Here is a 7,424-nt window from a genome sequence, read left to right as displayed (position 1 = left end):
TTTTTTTTTTTACATAGAAATGTAGTAGATGTGAATCTTTCAATCTTCCAAATGGAGTGATCCAAATCTGTTATAAGTTATATATTTATTTATTTGTAACTATATAGCTGTCCCTTGTTTCATTCAAAATTGCCTCAAAATGGTTAAAGAACTAAATGAATTGTAAATGCAGATAAGCAGGTCGGTATCGGACATTTGGTAAATTTGGAATATCAAGGACACAGGTTTGGTCTCAACATTCGTATCGATGCAACAACCCTGCCACCCCTCCAAAACAAAGAGATTGGCTTTTTAATGCCATCAACCAAACGGTTTATTGACATAAACTTGTAAATTCATATATCCAGAGGATGTATATATGTCATTGTAATATATCCTCTTATTGGTGAAACATATAGTAACACCATTCTTGATAGAGGGACATAAAAGCCATATATATGTCATAAGTCATAGTATAGTAAGCCATAAAAATGTTGTAGCATAGTGAGTAATAAAAACATACTATAATAAAGCATTAAAGGTCATAGTATAAGTCATTAAATGTTGTTGTATAGTAAGGCATAAAAAAGTCATAGTACGGTAAGGCATAAGCATGTCATAGTATAGTAAGATATAAAAACTCTATAGTGAGAGATAAAAAAAGTCATAGTTTAGTAAGGTATAAAACATCATAATGTAGTAAGTAATGAAAACGTTATAGTACAGTAAAACATAAAAAGTCATAGTATAGTAAGTCATACAAAAGTCAGTATAGTCAACCATAAAAAAGTCATAGTGTAAAAAGTAAAAAAAAAACATCATAGTATCTTAAGTCATAAAAAACACCAAGAAAAGCATAACATCGTCATTGTTACGTTGATGATGTGATGAACCGATGTTGGACTCCAGAGCAGAGACAGCACACAAAACACACCAGGAATAACAATGCAAGTGAGTTTATTTGGGAAGAGGCAATAGTGATGGTGAATACAGACAGGGAGTGGGTCCAGGTAATCCAGTTGTGAGTACACAAGGCAGGAGTACGGAGGACAATGGAAACCAGAAGTAAGTGAGTGAACACACTCATGAAACATGCGGGATGACTGGAGACTAAAGGCAGGTGGGTGGTGTGGCGTGGCGACAGCGGAGTGTGGCAGGATCATCAGCACAAAAATCACAGAGTCTTCTGGAGCACAGGAGTACACAGAGTTAATACAAGCAAAACCACCAGGGAGATCAATGAAACACTAGGTAACTGTAGTCACATACACTAATCAGAGAAAAGTAACAGTTTATTAAGTCATAAAAAAGTCATTGTATAGTAAAGTTTAAAAAAGTCTAGCTATACTAAGGCATAAAAAAGTCATAGTATAGCAAGGCATAAAAGGTAACAAATATTTCATAGTATAGTAAGGCATAAAAAGTGAAAAAAACCTCAGTATAGTAAAGCATAAAAACTCACAAAAACTTCGTAGTATAGTAAGGCTTAAAGAGTCATAGTATAGCAAGGCATAAAAAGTCACAAATATGTCATAGTATAGTAAGACATATAAAGTCATAAAAACGTCATTGTATAGTAAGGCATAAAAAGTCAAACAAATGTAATAGTATAATAAGGCATAAAATTGACATAGTATAGTAAGGCATAAAAAGTCCTAAATATGTCATAGTATAGTAAGACATATAAAGTCATAAAAACGTCATAGTAAGGCATAAAAACGACATTGTCATGGTCTCAGCCTGGAGGCTCCAGGGTTTTGGTTTTTTGGACTTTTTTGGACTTTCTTGATTTAGTTTTCTGTGTTTTGGGTATTTTCAGTGTCTAGTTTAGTCTTCCCTGTCTTGTGCTCTGTTTCCCCGTGCACTTCCTGTTTTATTTTGTAATTTGTTTCCTTGTGTGTCTCAGTGTTTTTGCTTCCAGTCTTGGTCCTGTTTCTGTGTGGTGATTGTCTGCCCCGCCCTAATGTGTTTCACCTGTGTTCAATCACCCTTGCCTCCCTTGTCTATATAGTCTTTGTGCTTCCCTTTGTCTGTGTCAGTTCGTCTGTTGTCTCTCTGTTATTCTCTGGCTTTTCCTCGATCTGTTCATGTCTGTCTAATCATCAATCTGCTCACGTGGCCTGTTCATGTCTGGTATGTCCCCGAGCTGTCCATGTCTGGTTTGTACTTAGTTTGTTCATGTCTGGTTTGTTTTCGGTCTGTTCATGTTACCTGTTCATGTTCTCCTGTTGTCATCCCCTGTGGTTCCCTGTGCTGTTGTATAAGTTCCTTTGGTTAGTTTAATAAACCTGTCTGCACTGTCTCCCATGCGTTGGCTGCATTTGGGTCCAGCCTTACCCCCACAAACCCTGACAACCATGAAAGACATAGTAGAGTAAGGCATAAAAAGTCATAAAGTCAAAAAAATGACATAGTATAGTAAAGCATAAAAGTCAAAAGAATGTCATAGTATAATAAGGCATAAAAATGACATGGTATAGTGAGGCATAAAAAGTCAAAAATTTGTCATAGTATAATAAGGTATAAAAAGTAATAAAAATGTCATAGTATAGGAAGACATAAAAAGTCATAAAAATGTCATAGTATAGTAAGGCATAAAAGGCACAGAAATGACATAATCCAGTAAGGCATAAAAATTACATATATAGTAAGGCATAAAAAAGTCATAAAANATAAAAGGCACAGAAATGACATAATCCAGTAAGGCATAAAAATTACATAGTATAGTGAGGCATAAAAAGTCATAAAAATGTCATAGTATAGTAAGGCATAAAAAGTCAAATAAAGGACAGTATAGTAAGGCATAAAAACGTCATAGTATAGTAAGGCATAAAACGTCTAAAAAACGTCAAAAGAAAGTATGGCAGGAAAATGCCAAAAAACGTCATAGTATATTAAGGCATAAACGGTCATAAAAACGTCATAGTATGGCAAAGCATTAGATTAAATTATATAATTAGGCATAAAAATGCCAAAAAACGTCAAAGTAAAGTACGGCATAAAAATGCCAAAAAACGTCATAGTATGGTCAGGCATCAAAGGAGATAGTATAGTAAGAAAGAAAAATGCCAAAAAACGTCATAGTATAGTATGGCAGAAAATGTCAAAAAAAACATCATAGTATATTAAGGCATAAAAGGTGTCAGGTTTACACCACCTAAGACATTGAATACTGACACAAAGAAGAGAAAGACAAGAGCGTTATTTCTTACTCGCGAGGAGAACGGACAGAGATATGCTCAGTTACAATCTCCAACCCGCTCTGAGCATATTCCACCGTCTCCTCTCTTTTTATTATCACACAAAGCATTCCAAGCATTCTTAAGTTACAAGTCATCGCTTATCTTAAAGAACTGAGAACCACACAAAAGAAATATGATGGGTGCCTGACTATACATAGTTCACATGTTCATCCCATGATGTAGAAGTAGAACAATCAGGCTCCAGTCTGCTCTGTGCATCGTGGTCCCCTTTATCAGCAATCCCCTGTAACACAACTTCATCACAAGACAAACTGTATGCATGGTTATTATCACATGTCAAACTATACGCATGATTATAGGACTATAAAGCAGGATACATGGTTAGTTAGTAAATATGAGATAAATCCATATATACAATTATTCCAACAAAAGGTCATAAAAACGTCATAGTATGGTCAGGCATCAAAGGAGATAGTATAGTAAGGCAGAAAAATGCCAAAAAACGTCATAATATAGTATGGCATAAAATGTCAAAAAAACATCATAATATATTAAGGCATAAAAGGTCATAAAAACATCATAGTATGGCAAAGCATGAGATTGAATAATATAATTAGGCAGAAAAATGCCAAAAAACGTCAAAAGAAAGTATGGCAGAAAAATGCCAAAAAATGTCATAGTATATTAAGGCATAAAAAGTCATAGTATAGTAAGGCATTAAAACTCATAAAAACATCATAGTATATTAAGGCATCAAAATTCATAAAAATGTCATAGAATGGCAAAGCATGAGATTAAATAATGTAATTCGGCATAAAAATGCCAATAAACGTCAAAGTAAAGTATCGCAGAAAAATGCCAAAAAACGCCATAGTATATTAAGGCATAAAAGGTCATAAAAACGTCATAGTATGGTCAGGCATCAAAGGAGATAGTATAGTAAGGCAGAAAAATGCCAAAAAACGTCATAGTATAGTATGGCAGAAAAATGCCAAAAAACGTCATAGTATAGTATGGCATAAAATGTCAAAAAAACATCATAGTATATTAAGGCATAAAAGGTCATAAAAACGTCATAGTATGGCAAAGCATGAGATTAAATAATATGATTAGGCAGAAAAATGCCAAAAAACGTCAAAAGAAAGTATGGCAGGAAAATACCAAAAAACATCATAGTATACTATGGCATAAATTGTCAAAAAAACATCATAGTATATTAAGGCATAAAAGGTCATAAAAACGTCATAGTATGGCAAAGCATTAGATTAAATAATATAATTAAGCATAAAAATGCCAAGAAACGTCAAGGTAAAGTATGGCAGAAAAATGCCAAAAAACGTCATAGTATAGTATGGCATAAAATGTCAAAAAAACATCATAGTATATTAAGGCATAAAAGGTCATAAAAACGTCATAGTATGGTCAGGCATCAAAGGAGATAGTATAGTAAGGCAGAAAAATGCCAAAAAACGTCATAGTATAGTATGGCAGAAAAATGCCAAAAAACGTCATAGTATAGTATGGCATAAAATGTCAAAAAAACATCATAGTATATTAAGGCATAAAAGGTCATAAAAACGTCATAGTATGGTCAGGCATCAAAGGAGATAGTATAGTAAGGCAGAAAAATGCCAAAAAACGTCATAGTATAGTATGGCAGAAAAATGCCAAAAAACGTCATAGTATAGTATGGCATAAAATGTCAAAAAAACATCATAGTATATTAAGGCATAAAAGGTCATAAAAACGTCATAGTATGGTCAGGCATCAAAGGAGATAGTATAGTAAGGCAGAAAAATGCCAAAAAACGTCATAGTATAGTATGGCAGAAAAATGCCAAAAAACGTCATAGTATAGTATGGCATAAAATGTCAAAAAAACATCATAGTATATTAAGGCATAAAAGGTCATAAAAACGTCATAGTATGGTCAGGCATCAAAGGAGATAGTATAGTAAGGCAGAAAAATGCCAAAAAACGTCATAGTATAGTATGGCAGAAAAATGCCAAAAAACGTCATAGTATAGTATGGCATAAAATGTCAAAAAAACATCATAGTATATTAAGGCATAAAAGGTCATAAAAACGTCATAGTATGGTCAGGCATCAAAGGAGATAGTATAGTAAGGCAGAAAAATGCCAAAAAACGTCATAGTATAGTATGGCAGAAAAATGCCAAAAAACGTCATAGTATAGTATGGCATAAAATGTCAAAAAAACATCATAGTATATTAAGGCATAAAAGGTCATAAAAACGTCATAGTATGGTCAGGCATCAAAGGAGATAGTATAGTAAGGCAGAAAAATGCCAAAAAACGTCATAGTATAGTATGGCAGAAAAATGCCAAAAAACGTCATAGTATAGTATGGCATAAAATGTCAAAAAAACATCATAGTATATTAAGGCATAAAAGGTGTCAGGTTTACACCACCTAAGACATTGAATACTGACACAAAGAAGAGAAAGACAAGAGCGTTATTTCTTACTCGCGAGGAGAACGGACAGAGATATGCTCAGTTACAATCTCCAACCCGCTCTGAGCATATTCCACCGTCTCCTCTCTTTTTATTATCACACAAAGCATTCTCAAAAAAACATCATAGTATATTAAGGCATAAAAGGTCATAAAAACGTCATAGTATGGTCAGGCATCAAAGGAGATAGTATAGTAAGGCAGAAAAGTGCCAAAAAACGTCATAGTATAGTATGGCAGAAAAATACCAAAAAACATCATAGTATAGTATGGCATAAAATGTCAAAAAAACATCATAGTATATTAAGGCATAAAAGGTCATAAAAACGTCATAGTATGGCAAAGCATTAGATTAAATAATATAATTAAGCATAAAAATGCCAAGAAACGTCAAAGTAAAGTATGGCAGAAAAATGCCAAAAAACGTCATAGTATAGTATGGCATAAAATGTCAAAAAAACATCATAGTATATTAAGGCATAAAAGGTCATAAAAACGTCATAGTATGGCAAAGCATGAGATTAAATAATATGATTAGGCAGAAAAATGCCAAAAAACGTCAAAAGAAAGTATGGCAGGAAAATTCCAAAAAACGTCATAGTATACTATGGCATAAATTGTCAAAAAAACATCATAGTATATTAAGGCATAAAAGGTCATAAAAACTTGATAGTATGGTCAGGCATCAAAGGCAATAGCAGAGTATGGCAGAAAAATGCCAAAAAACGTCATAGTAAAGTATGGCAGAAAATGTCAGAAAAACATCATAGTATATTAAGGCATAAACGGTCATAAAAACGTCATAGTATAGTAAGGCATAAACGGTCATAAAAACGTCATAGTATAGTAAGGCATAAACGGTCATAAAAACGTCATAGTATAGTAAGGCATAAACGGTCATAAAAACGTCATAGTATAGTAAGGCATAAACGGTCATAAAAACGTCATAGTATAGTAAGGCATAAACGGTCATAAAAACGTCATAGTATGGCAAAGCATGAGATTAAATTATATAATTAGGCATAAAAATGCCAACAAACATCAAAGTAAAGTACGGCATAAAAATGCCAAAAAACGTCATAGTATGGTCAGGCATCAAAGGAGATAGTATAGTAAGGCATAAAAATGCCAACAAACATCAAAGTAAAGTACGGCATAAAAATGCCAAAAAACGTCATAGTATGGTCAGGCATCAAAGGAGATAGTATAGTAAGAAAGAAAAATGCCAAAAAACGTCATAGTATAGAATGGCAGAAAATGTCAAAAAAAACATCATAGTATATTAAGGCATAAAAGGTGTCAGGTTTACACCACCTAAGACATTGAATACTGACACAAAGAAGAGAAAGACAAGAGCGTTATTTCTTACTCGCGAGGAGAACGGACAGAGATATGCTCAGTTACAATCTCCAACCCGCTCTGAGCATATTCCACCGTCTCCTCTCTTTTTATTATCACACAAAGCATTCCAAGCATTCTTAAGTTACAAGTCATCGCTTATCTTAAAGAACTGAGAACCACACAAAAGAAATATGATGGGTGCCTGACTATACATAGTTCACATGTTCATCCCATGATGTAGAAGTAGAACAATCAGGCTCCAGTCTGCTCTGTGCATCGTGGTCCCCTTTATCAGCAATCCCCTGTAACACAACTTCATCACAAGACAAACTGTATGCATGGTTATTATCACATGTCAAACTATACGCATGATTATAGGACTATAAAGCAGGATACATGGTTAGTTAGTAAATATGAGATAAATCCAT

This window comes from Seriola dumerili, unplaced genomic scaffold (genome assembly GCF_002260705.1).
Source record: "Seriola dumerili isolate Sdu_G_001 unplaced genomic scaffold, Sdu_1.0 BDQW01000409.1, whole genome shotgun sequence".
Classification (NCBI taxonomy): Eukaryota; Metazoa; Chordata; class Actinopteri; order Carangiformes; family Carangidae; genus Seriola; species Seriola dumerili.
The sequence above is the reverse complement of the archived record's forward strand: the minus strand, read 5'-3'. Positions refer to the sequence as shown.